Source organism: Acartia tonsa, chromosome 2 (genome assembly GCF_053477335.1).
Source record: "Acartia tonsa isolate MP-2025a chromosome 2, ASM5347733v1, whole genome shotgun sequence".
In the NCBI taxonomy this organism is placed as follows: Eukaryota; Metazoa; Arthropoda; class Copepoda; order Calanoida; family Acartiidae; genus Acartia; species Acartia tonsa.
Window position 1 is genome coordinate 30,300,792 of NC_137261.1, and position 14,272 is coordinate 30,315,063.

At 31.3% G+C, this 14,272-nt stretch overlaps 1 protein-coding gene and 1 long non-coding RNA gene across 2 annotated transcripts in view; both read right to left on the reverse strand.

Moving 5' to 3' along the window:
• LOC145312496 (transient receptor potential protein-like) overlaps positions 1–9,233 on the reverse strand; it is a 40,120-nt gene extending 30,887 nt beyond the window's left edge. The window contains exon 1 of the mRNA XM_080151754.1: positions 9,187–9,233. The gene's annotated coding sequence lies outside the window, so the exon portion shown is untranslated. The remainder of the gene's footprint in view (positions 1–9,186) is intronic.
• A 244-nt stretch (positions 9,234–9,477) lies between these two features.
• Positions 9,478–11,636, reverse strand: LOC145312497 (uncharacterized). The gene is made up of 4 exons (XR_013877065.1): positions 11,531–11,636; positions 10,380–10,473; positions 9,852–9,979; positions 9,478–9,537 (listed from the first exon to the last, which is right to left on the reverse strand). It is a non-coding gene; the product is annotated as an uncharacterized LOC145312497 (long non-coding RNA).
• Positions 11,637–14,272: the final 2,636 nt, after the last annotated feature.

The following is a 14,272-nucleotide window of genomic DNA, read 5'->3' on the forward strand; positions in this document are numbered from 1 at the left end:
GAACCGAAGGGGACATTTGGGGCAATCGCCCCCCCCCCTAGCGACCAAAACGCCCCCCCTGCCCCCCCCCCCCCTAAAAGTTGAAAAATAACCCATTTTGCCCCCTCCCCCCTGGTCAACAAAAATGCCCCTTTTTGCCCCCTACCCTACAAAAAGCAAAACTATCCCAGTTTCCAAAAAAAAGATCAAGAAATACAAAAAACAACAAAAAAATTTTGGCGCTTCGCGCCAAACAGACAGTTACTATTCATTTAACCTTACCAAATTTTTTAATTAGTGTAGAAATTAGGTTATAATCTTTTTTCACTGAACATAACAAACCAGGTAATAGGAAGTATTTTATTTTGTCTAATATAAACTTTTTACCAAAGTAATTTTGTACATCTTGATACATGATACACAAAATTACCCCTTATATAGATTACAATTAGTGGATGAAATGTATGGAAACTCGACTTATTTAATTAACCAACCAATCAAAATTCCATTAAAGTCCCCAAAGTTGTTGAGTCAACGAATAAGAAAATTTTATATGAAATATTGGGGTCTAGTTTAATAAATAGCCCAAAAACCCCTCCCTCCCTGCATATTTGAAGAAAAAAATTTGCGCTTTGTGCCCTTCCAAATGGTTTCTGCTTTTTATAACATTGTATATTTTGTTTTTATTTCTATAAAAATATTTGTAAACAACAAATATTTAATCAAAAAGTTATTTTATATAAAAAAGAAACAGCCTTGATATTTATCTAAGCCTTGTCTAAATGAATAACTATATATGATGTCATATTATTTTCAGTATAAATTTATCATTTTTTGTTGTGTACATACCCTTACAAAAAGACATGTTTTTTATGGCAATTCTCATTAAAAACCCTTAAAACTAACTACACTCTATATTCCTAACTTGATAAAATACGCCACTCTTGTTGTCTTTAATTGATTTTAGTTCAAAGGGGGAGTAAATATTTTTAGGTGCGCTTCACGCACCGCCCTTACTTGGAAACACCACTTAATAAAAAATTAACAGAGTTTTAAAGTGCCATTTAAAGAGGGTAGGATATGTTGATATAACTTTTTAGCTTCTCTATAATTCACTATGGCTGTCAGTACGTAATGCTAAGGGGGAAATGTAATTTTTTCAACTGCAATTAAAGATAGAAGGCTAAAACTTAATGTTAACATTCCCATCATTATGAAGTATAATTAACTATTAAAAGTTCATGGAGGTCGGACTGCTTTTAAGGAAGTTTTTGGCTATTTTTGTATCTTTTAAATTTCGGGTATAGTCCCTTTTGTGACATTGCCTTTTAAGGTACATTTCATTGTATTTTCACAGTAGCTTTTCCCCTATTTATAGCTCCTGCCGGGCCAATTGCCTAACCCTGCTGGGAAATCACCTGACCTAACTTAACCCTTATAACTTATTAAAAGCTACTATGAAAATACGACGAAATGCCCCTTAAGAGGCGTTGCCACAAAAGAGACTATACCCCAAAGTTTTCCATATTTCTAAGAGATTTTTATATCTGTAGATGAAAGGACAAGTAATTTTTTTTATTTTTTACATAGTTCTTTATATCTTTGGTTTTTATGGTACGATAAATTTTTTTGTTGATTTTATAATATTTAAAAAAATAAAATTTCTTGCTGTTTCGAGCATCCAGTATGTAATTTACTTTGACTGTCATCAAACAACATACAGGAAAAAGGATTTGTGACTTTTTCTACCTAAAATATATATTTACTAGCGGCTACGCCCCTAGAGGCCTCTAGGGGCACTTGAGGAGGAGAGAGTCGAATTTAATAATTCAATTTCTTATTTTAGATTTTAAAAGAATAAGTTAAAAAATATTTTACGTTTGATGTTTGTTTTTCGTTGAACTCTCTTTCTAAAATTGGGAAATTTAAAAAAAATTTATTTTCTCTAGGGAGGGTGGTGGTACCCTCCCCCAAAATAGTTATAAACCTTCCTGGGACATATGAGAATCTACCCTGTTAAGGAGAACCTGATCGGTTCAGCGGTTAGCGAGATCCTTCGGTACACACAGACAGACACACAGACAGACAGACACACAGACATCCTGTTACTTTAGTATAAGGATTTCAAAAGATGCTCTTTAAATCTACTTGTCTGTATTCTTATTAATGATTTTTTGTGCTTTGCTACTTAAAGATGTTGTCATCCTTGTTGTCATACAATAAAGAAATATTTAAAATCAGTTTTACATATTAGGTTAATTTTTGGTAAATTATTTCCAAAATGAGTGTTTTTATCTCCCCCCCCCAAAAAAAATTTTTTTAATGGGGTTATTCATCCTTCCTGCTGAGATTTTATAACATCCCCTTCCACCCATAAAAAATGTTTTGTGGTGGGGGGTCATTGCAGGGTGTGGAGAAGGGATGGGGGAGAAGAGATGGGGGGGGGGGAAGAGATGGGGGATATAAATGGAAAATAGGGATGGGGGAAGGGATGGGGAAGAAGGGATAAGAGTAGAAGGCCCATAATCAAATAATCCCACCCCTTAAAACGCCCTTATTTAAAATTAGTATATATAATCAAAATGCCCCCCCTAAAGCAAAGTGCCCCCCCCGGGGCACTTTGATTTAGGGGGGGGGGCAAAATTTTACAAAATCTTCAAAATGCCCCCCCCCCCCCTAGACAAAGTGCTTCGCACGCCACTGGAGGGTTGGGGGGCATTGGACCGTAAAATATGTAAGTACCCACGTTTTTGTTGGATCAAAAACTTTAGATACTTTTAAAACTTTTTAACTTACAATTCTAATCTAAAAAGAGATGATTTTATTTATAATCATTGGGGTTATACAATATACATTTATAAATACATTTATGTATATTGTATTATCTTATGCCTTTAGCCTTCATTAATTTTAAAATTACAATTGATTGAGCCACGATTTTATGAATTTTGTCATCCGTGTTTAGATACTACGTTTATGAGAGAGCTTTGTATGCATACTGCATGTAATTATTTACAAATCAAATAATGTTAAGCTTAATTAATCCATATTAAATATATTATAATATAAGTAGAATATATGCATGGAATATCTATATTGTAAAAATACCTATGTACAAAAGTAATATCAGTTTTTTTTATACTTCTGATAACAGAATGCTATTTTTACAGCGAAAATTTCTAAAAAAACATTTGGAAAACTCTAACTCTCAGCCAAATGGACAAATCATGGTTTCAGAGTAGCTTTACTAATAACAAGGAATATTTTGTCTAAAATAGCAATTACAAGTTGATAAAATGGTATTAAAACGAGGCTATATCAGATTCAATGATTTTAATTATTCACAAGTATCGATATCAAATCAATGAATTGATACTACTAGCAATTACAATAAATTTCCTCAAAGTTTTGCGTCAAAGAATAAGATAACGTGTTTATAAGATACTAGCGGCTACGCCCCTAGAGGCCTCTAGTGGCACTTTAAATGTTTTTTTTATATTTAAAATATGGGTATTTTGCGTTTGACGTTTATGTTTCGTTGAACTCTCTTTCTAAAATCGAGAAATTTGAAGAAGAAAAAAAATTTCTCTAGGGAGGGTGGTGGTACCCTCTCCCATAATAGTTATAAACCTTCCCGGGACATATGAGAATCTACCCTGTTAAGGAGAACGCGATCGGTTCAGCAGTTAGCGAGATCCTTCGGTACAAACACACAAACATCCTGTTACTTTAGTATAAGGATTTCTGGAAGCTAGAAATTAAAAAAAAACGTAACAACCGCCATTTTACCTAAGTACCTATGTCTGACAACATTTCAGTTTGTTCGACATATTGACAGACCATTATATAGACTAGCGATCTTTATATCTATGTATATTTCTACGAAAATAATAAAAAAGTAATTACAAAATAATGTAATGAATATGTTAATTAGCAACAATTTTGTATAATCTCTACCATAGTTATACATTTATACTACAATTAACCTCATTCTTATACTTACAAGATTATAATTAGTGTAGCTACTCTATAAAAAGTTATGCTTATGTGCTTATGTCGTATTGGTGAGTTGCACCTCTGGACGGAACGATAAACTTTTCAACTGAGAGACTAGACTCTTGGTCCTTTACCTCATATCCATGGTACAGCACATAACAGAAAACCACACTATGCATAGTAATGAGTTGTGCTTGTTTTGGGCCAAGGCATTCCCTCTACTCAAATTTGTATGCAAAATATAAAAATAAAGCTACTTGTCCTTTCATATATGACCACAAAAATCCATTAGTTCAAAGGGAAATCTAATTTTGATTTTATTGCTCAAAAAATTTTAAAATCAGATCAAAAACATATGGAAATCAGTGTCAATCAAAATGCAGCTTTAAAGCAGTCGGACTGTTATAGATGATATATACTCCCTGATAACATATGATGACGAGAGAAAAAAATGTGTAGGGAAGCTCATTTTTTTGTAGGGGCGATTTCTCATGAGAGGGTGGTGGGGCCCTCCCCCTAAATAGCTATAAACCTTCATATGACCTATGTAAAGCTACGCTGTAAAGGAGAACAATATCGGTTTAGCGGTCAGCAAGATATTTCGGTAAAGACACACACACACACACAGACAGAGACATGTCCTGTTACTTTATAAGGATTGTGGATTGTAGAGAATCTTCCCCGCTAAAGAGGTGCCAATTAGGAATTTCAGAGATTTAAATCAATTTGGCAAAATGCATTTTTAGGAATTATGCAAAAGAATTTCTTTATTTTCATATCTATATCTATATCTTTCTTTGTCCATCACTCCCCTTTGCTCTTTCTCTCTTTTTCTCTCTCTCTCTTTCTCTTTTCTCTCTTATTCTGTATTTAGACAGTGCTATCTATTTTTCTTATTCATTAGTTATATTTCTATTTTTATATATAGCACCTAGCACTTTATTTCAGGAACTTATTCTCTCTCTCTCCCTCTCTCCTTCTTATCCTCCTTTCTAAAGAAATGGTATTTTGAATGGCCATTTCAAAATCATAAAACTCAATGCTTATCTAAGGTGTCCATGCACAAGTTTTAAAATATTTTTAGCAAAAAATATATTATATATGTGCTTGTTTGGTTTACAGGCCAGTAACCCATTTATAATGAAACTTTAGCCTCTAGGGGCTATGCCCTAAGAGGTGATCAAAAAAATTTTTTGGCGAAATTCGTAAAAGGACCAAGGAAATCTTCAGCAAAAAAAAGGACCAAGGAAATCTTCAGCAAAAAAAAAGGACCAAGGAAATCTTCAGCAAAAAAAGGACCAAGGAAATCTTCTGCAAAAAAAATGGGGTTTTTTTTTGTTTTTTGGGGGGTTGGGGGTGTCCCACCCCCCAAGAAAATAGCCTAAAACCACCACAGGACCAGTAGGTATATTCCCTGAAGAGTAGAATCCGATCAGTTCAGTGGTTACCGAGATCTTAAGGGACGGACAGACAGACAGTCGGACGGACAGACATCAACATATTTTTCCGAAATAAAACATAATCTGCATCAGAAAATACTCGGCTGTTGTCTTCACTCTTTTTCCCCTATTTCATAAAAACACATTTTGCACACAAAATCACACACACGTACACACACATATAAGCACAAAATTTTGTGTAAGTTATCAATTCAAATTTCCTTGCCTGTCATTCCCAGATAAAATTTCTAAATTTTGACGTTCAAAAAATATTTTGACAAAAATGAGAACTGTATTAGTACTTGTTTACCCTAAATATTATACATCTCAAGATTGTTTAAACAACATATAATTAGTATAGAGCTCGACTTTTTATACCATCTAATACGGATTAAAAAAAACTTTGTCTGCAAGTCCTTACTTTGAATATCAAGTATTTTTTTTAAATAGAAGATCAAATTTAAATTACAATTTGTTATAATTCGAAGAATCCATGATTGTTGTTATAAAAAGTTTCGTCAATGGATATTTTTTGTTGGGCTGCCAAAATGTGAAACCTAATGTTGCATCTCCTTGGCTTAATGGTCCTTTAAATACATTATATTGTATGTAATGTACATACAAGTCAGAATTGTTCTTCTTTACAATATTTGCAGAGAAGCTACGCTGCCTGCTCTTGAATTATGACAGTTGGTACATCTGTCATGTTGTACTGTTATCCACAATTAAACATATGTAATATATATTTATTTAAGCTCCACAATGAGTTTGTCCTTGGTAGACTTGATATCAATGCTACTCCCCACCACCCTTCCCCCCCCCCCCCATTTATTGTTTTTTGTCCCCCAAACAGCAACATTAATGAATGTAAATACTATATAACCCTCTCTCTTATTTTATTTAAAACTATCTTTAATGATATAGTATGTGTAAGTCATTTTTATCAACTTTAAAATTCTTAAAATAAAACAGTCTAGATATAAAAATTAATTATGTGAGAAAATGAAATGTTTTATAAGAAAATATAAACAATCAGTTAGAGTATTAAGTCACGAATGCCAAAAGTTAGAAATGTTATCTTTTTTTAAAAGGGGAATAACCATTGACGATTTTGTCTATTCACGCACTTTAAAACATACTATTTAAAAACACACATATTCCCCCTGTAAAAGCAGTAAAAAAGTATTTAACAAGGATGACAACATCCATAAGTAGCGAAGCACAAAAAAATTGTGGATGGGAATACGTAGAAGTAGATTTAAAGTGTATTTATTAAAATCAAGAATAGGTTTATTGGAGAAAATAAACACGAAACCTTGTTTTATTTTGTATGATGAAGACGGTTAAAGTAAATTACATACTAGATGCACATAACAATGGAAAAAAATATTTAAAACTGTTAATGTAAAAAAGTTTTAAAATTGGACCAAAAAAACCAAAGATATTGATAAATATGTCAAACATATAAAAATAGCCAAAAACCTGCTAAAAGGCAGTTTGGCCGCCATTGTTTATTTTCTTCAAACGACAGGAAATTTAATTTTGATATCTGTAACTGAAAAATTTTTGAAAATCGGACCATAAACACCAAAGATATGGGGAAAAATGTGAAAAATATAAAAAATAGCCAAAAACCTGCAAAAAGGCAGTCTGACCGTCATTGTTGTTTTCTTCAGACGACAGGAAATTTAATTTTGATATCTTTAACTGAAAAAATTTCAAAAATCGGACCATAAACACCAAAGATATGGGGAAAAATGTGAAAAATATAAAAATAGCCAAAAACCTGCAAAAAGGCAGTCTGACCGTCATTGTTTTTTTCTTCAAATGATAGGAATTTTAATTTTGATATCTTTAACTGAAAAAATTTTGAAAATCGGACCATTAACACCAAAGATATGGAGAAAATTTGGAAAATATAAAAAATAGCCTAAAACCTGCTAAAAAGCAGTCCAACCGCCATTGATGTTTTAAGTTATTTGTGCCCCTTAATGATGGGAATGTTGTCAAAAAATTTCAGCTCTTTATCTTTTATAGGAGCCGAGAAAATCACGTTTCCCCCAATTCATTAATCACGGACGGACAGACGGACGGACGGACATTGTGAATTATAGAGTAGCTTCGCTACTAAAAAGCAGTCGGACTGATAATGCTATATATAAGATGCATAAATATGCATATGACCTGGGTAATTTCAGACTTAATTCTTTCCTAACAGGTTAAAAAATCTCAAATTTGATAATTGATTCAGATGGACATACGGATAGATTCTATGTATTGATAGCTTCGCTACTAATAATTTGGGATAAGCAATTTTATTTCATATTTTCTATTATATCTTAACAAAGTTTGTGAAAAGAATGTCATTACAGAAAAGAAAATAATAAAGTATATTGTGTAGAATTCTTTAGAGATATCTAAATGCACAAATATTTATTTCTTAACCAAAGTACAATTAATCTAGGAAGAGAAATAAAATACCTAAGTATGAACAATTTGAACCTCAAATACGGTAAAACCTAACCATTTAAAGCAATGAGGAAATGTTTCCACTACTAACAAAAAACTTTGATAATATTAAACCCAAGGCATAAAAATTTAAAACACGTGCGTTATCAAGTTTTTTAAAAATCATTGAGGCTTCTAAGATTTAGAGGTCTAGGTTGAATTTTCACTAGTCTAAATAGGTAACAGTGTTTTATACCGAAATGATTTCAATTAACAACGTTTTTGATGACAAAATCCATAAAAGCGAAGCTTTGAAACATACAAACTAACATTAACACTTGTAGAGTGTCAAAATTTAATAATCAGAATATAAGTGTACAAGTATAAACAAAATTGTAAGTAAATTTGTTGCAAAACTGGTTACATATGGAATAGGTTTTAAGGGCATACTTACATTTTTAGAACTTGATTATAGAGATGCTTCGCGTATAACATTGTACTCTGCTGTCCTAGAGATCATTATTCCAAAAATCAGATCAATCGGATAATTATATCACATTTAAATTTGTTGTTAAAAAAATTAAATCAAAATTATTTAAACGGACGTAGGGACTTTCCGGTAACGATTATAGAGTTGCTACGCTATCTAAATCGTACCTAACTACTACAGGAATCACCATGCAAAGTTTGAAATCGATAGAGCAATTCTAATATGTCTATATTAACGAAAAAAGCTATTCGTTCCGGATGGACGGATGTACGGACCAACCGTAATTGTAGAAAAGCTACGCTTTTAAAACTTTAAAACGATTTTACAAAATAATACAAAATTTCGTTTATAAATAAAGTATTTTTTAGAATACTAAAACCTATTCTGTTCTTGGCATTTATATATTGAGTATGTTTACAGCGTAGCTGTGAATGCAATTTATAGTAGTTTACTAACACAACAACTATTCTGAAAAACTATTTTAGCAATTTAATCATTGGGGCTAATGATATAAGCTGCTGTTCTCGCCAATAATCTTATTTGGCTTTTTTTTCTTAATTCGATCTTTCGCATCGCCATGCATTGTTTAACATCGATACTACACCGCTCTATACCGTTGTACATTTATCCATTTCCCTCATATCGTATAAGAATAACAACAAAAAAAACGTTAGGAAATAAAATCGTATTTATGGTGCTTATTTCAGGTTAGGTAAGATTGGCGAAAGACAACATGATTAGAACCTGGTCCACTTTTAGGTAAAAGTAAACGTAGAAATTGTTTTCTATAAATTTCTAGTTTAAATTTTTAAAAAGTAAATTAGTTTTCCTTACCTTATGGGTCAAAGGTTTCTCCCCTTTCTGTAGTTTAGATCTGGAATTATGATTAAAATTCACCATTTAATTAATATAAGAATTGGTAAATAACAAGTTTAATATTGTCCATAAGAAGCGAAAAATCCCAATAATAAAGAAAGTATGATTCAATTCAATAAATTTAAAATAATCCAACAAAATAAAAAGCTGGTTATATAACTATTGTTTTTTTTATATAATATTTTCTTTAGTTGCTTACTCAAAAGAAAAATTTCAATAAAAAATTTTTTTGTTGCTGTTTTTGTATTTTTAATCCTTCCTGTAAGAATGATGATGGTCGCGTTTATTGCTCATATTAAACTGAAGCTCCTAGTAAAAACAGGGTGACCAAATTTGTAGTTTTTTGTTAGTCCTTGTCAGTAACAGTAACAAGGCTGCTCTAAAGATCATCTCTGTAATTCTGTGTCGGTCCTTTTATATGATTCTAGACCACAATTTATTTTATTTTATTTATTTTAATCACCCTTTTCTATGTCCTCGTACTCATTTTTTTAACCCCCCGCCCCCCTTCCCTCCTTTCAATTTAAAGTTTGTAAATTTATATTTACTAAATATGCACTGAGATTTTCTGAATTAATAATTCACTTTTATCTTTTTTTGTGATTTAAATTTGGTAGCCCTGCCTTTGATGATCCAGTTGTTGTTGCACCTCCATTGGCCAAATGTCCGGAATCCTGCAGGGCTCTGCCTCCCAACCCTTGGAACCCTTGGATAGAGGCGGGGGATTCGTCACCTCCACCCATAACTCGTCCTATGAAATGAAATAGAATGAATAGTTTTAAAAATATTTGTTAGGTTGAATGTAGTTCGAATATTACAAGACTAAATCTTACAAGACAAAGATAATGTAACAAGGATGAAAACATTTATAAACGTAATATTACGAAAATAATGTAAATTTAACTGAAATATTTAAAATAGCAAGATAGTGGAAAGAAAAAGTGAGTTATAGATTAATATTCATAATATAAATCAGTAGTCTATCTCACATGGACATAGAATTATGGAGAGAAAGCAAAAGCAGATGCAAATTGATTAGAGCAATCATTAAAAAATGTCAAATAAAAATACACGCTAAAAAATCATGTTCTTGGCTGATGAACAGACATTTAGAATTATTGAATTGCCCCGCAAATGTAAATAAAAATTACCAAAATTTTCTTCTGAAGGTAAAAATGTTTCTTCCGTGCCCTCCCGACTATTTAGATTCCCATAGCCAGGGCTACGTAACATCATTTACAAGACCTAAAAGCAAGTCAGATGCATAAAAAAAATATTTAGATTCGACAGCTGCCCATTTTTTAAGGCAACTCGTTTGCGAATTCTTTACTCGCTGAAGACCTTTAATCAAAAATGTCTACTGGTTTAACTGCATTTTTTTAAAAAGTTTTGGCTGACATTATTAGTGCTATAGTGTCATATGGTTCAAAAAAATATTGACATTTCGAACTAAGCAGGTTTGAATGTTGAATGCCTAAAATTTATTTGTTCGCCTGCAGCATGCTAATACAGATTAAATTTGACAATTTTACAAAAAAAATATATCAGAAAAAGATCATAATGAAATAAAAAAGAAAAGTTTAAGAGTTCTTATTCTTGACTATACTTAAAAAGCTTCATTTACTTTATTGTATAAAATGTATTTAATGCTCTCTATGCAATAATAATGAATTAATACAAAATAAGTTTAGAATTCTGTGTTGCAATTAGTTAATTACTTTCCAAACTATCATTTTCTATTTATTTATACATCTTTTTAGTTATTATTTTATTAATATAAACATTTGTGTTCAATCAATCTAGAAAATCTAGTATTTGCTAGAAAAAATTGAAATATTTTGATTTAAAATAATTTATTTTCTAAGATAAACTTAGAAGTTAGTAATTAATGATTTGTTTTATTTATGCTTTCTACGGATTTGTACTTGTTCTACTTATATAAACGAGAGTCTATGTCTTTGGTAGTTAGAGCGTAACAAAGGGGCATTATTTGTAGAAATCATTTATTTTGTGGGATTAATATTTCATCCTTACAGGGACCGATTCTAAGCATCCTTGAAAAATTGTAAAAATGATCTTTCATGTTTTTTTAAGAGTTCTTAGGACATGATCAAAACTTCCTTTTTAATTATCCCAAAACTGGAAAGAAAAAAAGTATTTGTAGATTAATCCCTAGGGCTGAAGGGTTGGACCTAGAGTCTAATCAGAACCTATATAACTTCTACCTGAAAACTTTAGATTATAGATTCTACCCGTTTACGAGATCTTACTGGATCCATAAAGGAATTTAAAATGAACTTACCTGAAGGTCAGGTTAACCTAAACATTTTAAGAATGTGCATAAAACTTCTGCTTCTAAATCTAAACTTGTCCCATCTTTCATTTTTCTAACACAAATTGTTTCATCTGCAAAAGTTCAAAATTGATCAGATGGAACAAATGGACTAGATGGATCAAAGGTTTTTACAGAGCTCGTCAGCTGCGCTTAAACCACCTGTATGCCTCGGGGAAGGCAAACCTTTTAAAATCGGGAAGTCTAAAGCAAATATGACTATACCTCTTTTTTAAGTTCCAAGAGTCCAAACAGGTTTAAATTTTAGGCTTAGTAGCGACTGAGGCGTGGCTGTTGATTGAACATAATCAAACGCGCTTATTAAGTCTAACTGACATAAATACCAAAATTCATCATCGGAACAAGAAAGAGAAAACTATTAAACAAAGTGTTGAACGAAAAAAAAACAATTTACAGTAAACATTCACTAAATTTAGTACTCGATACTTTCTGGATATGATAAATTGTGTAATTTATTTATATTTACAACTATTGGTGCAATATAAAGTGCCTGTTTAAAAAATCTATAATGTAGATATTGTAAAAGTACATCTTCTCTATTATTAAAAATGAATGGTCTAAATCTTTAGATAAATGTTACACTATGAAATCTTCTTTTTCCCACGTTTTTCTTATCAATTTTAATACGCGAAGCATCTCTAAGTAGGGGCATAAAGTTACTCAAAAATCAGCAACGTGACATCATAAAAGTAAGGGATAATCCATCTTTTTTTGGGGGGGGGGGGGTTATTTCCCACTTCTCCCCTCATATCCCTCATTTTTATGACGTCACGTGTCTGATTTTTGAGTGACTTTCTCCCCCTACATCTCTAAAAGCTATTCTTCCGTATGTTTATAAATCACTATATTATGAAGCTTACCCTCTGTAGCCCAATTCTATATTACATAGTAGCACGATGTCTGTTTAGAATGTCCTTCTCAGGGAATATACCTACTAGTCCTTTGGTGATTACAAACTATTTTCAGGGGGAGAGGACACCATCTTCCTGATGAAAAAATCCCCCTCCCCGGAAAATTTTTTCAGTTCTTACATCTTATTTCCAAAAAAAGAATATTATTTTGGAAATCTCCCTCCACCTCTATTTTCGAAGCCACTAGTAACCAGAATAATTTTTGAAACTATTTATTACTAGTAGCTTTACATCTCACATTCCATCTTCAGGCGATAATTTTTGAACAAGGTCTGCCTAAATCTTTGCCACAGAAAATATTTGTTCTTGTTTGTTTCCCGCTTTCTATCTTTATTAAGACCCATTGTTAAAGAAAATTTGGACCATAAAACATTCAGACTTGGGCAGGGAGGAAACAACTTGACGCAAAATACATTCAAAATATTATTTAAAAATACTTAAGTTAGAGCACAAAAAAGCTTGGATTTCTTTTTGTGTGGGTACTGTGTATAGCAAAAGACATTGCTAAAAGATAAACAGATTGGGTTAACCTTTGAAGGGAGTCTTTCACTTGGTCCAGTTATTTTTCTAAGTTTAGAGAAGGAAATCAACATGCTGAAAAAACTCATAAGAATCAAAAACCTCTTTACATCAAATGGTTTAATCTACTGAAGACGCCCCAAGCCACTATAGTAGACTTTATATTTCATCTATATTTTATCTTTTTCAGAATTTTACTAAATTCGCTAGAATGAAATATTTATTAGTCTCATAATGTGTGCTTTTTTAAAATCATAATATATTCACGTCGACAAATAACTTTTGTACCTGTTGAAATATTGAAAGTCTTTATTATTTGCATTTTCCTTTCCCCTTAACTTTTATCCTTTTCTAGCCAACTTTGTAAAGAATTGATAATAGACTGTTAGTTTAACTTTAACACATTTTTTAAAAAATGTTAGACATTATTTCTTTTGTTTTGTAAAAGTCAAGGTGTTAAAATTACAAAAATTCAAGACAACAAAGTTTAATTTAAATTTTTTTAAAAAGTTTATGTATCATTTATTAACAAGTAAATTTTGAATTCCAAATATCAAAAATTTAATTATAAATAAAACTTGGCATCTACAGGTGTTCCTATACTGCAAGTAAGCTTTAAATGTATTTATATGTTAAGTAAGATCTCGTAAACGACTGGACCTATTGTTCCATAATATCTACCCTAGGTATGTTCTGAGAAGAAAAAACTCCTTACCCCAAAAATGTGACTTTTACCCCCCAACCCCCTTTTAGAATCGAAATCACTATAAGAAGGTGAATAAAATCTATGTAGGATATTGTAAAATTATGTTATCATCACCCTGACACTAAATATTTTATTCATTCTAGATGAGATAAAGAAAAAGAGAAATGAATCAAAGAGAAGTCGGAGGAATAGAGAGAAAAAAAAGGAAAGAGGGGAAAATGAGTCAGAAAAGAAAGAGATATACATAATAGAGAAATAAAAGACAAAATAAAATGTATGAGATAAAATTTGATTTGCACTCATTTGATAAAGTTTTAAGAAGTACATTTACCCTAAAAATTATAATTAATAAATTTACTGTAGAATGATTAATACACAGAAAAATATAGCTAAAATTTTAAAGAATAAGTATAGTATAAACTGTACTATTACTAAACTTAGTTAAATAAAAATTGAAAACTTTGCTATGTTTATTGTTTACTATTTACATAGCGGCAATTTTTTACAAGCGGCAAAATTCAAAGAATCAGAAATTTGAATGAATCCATAAATTAA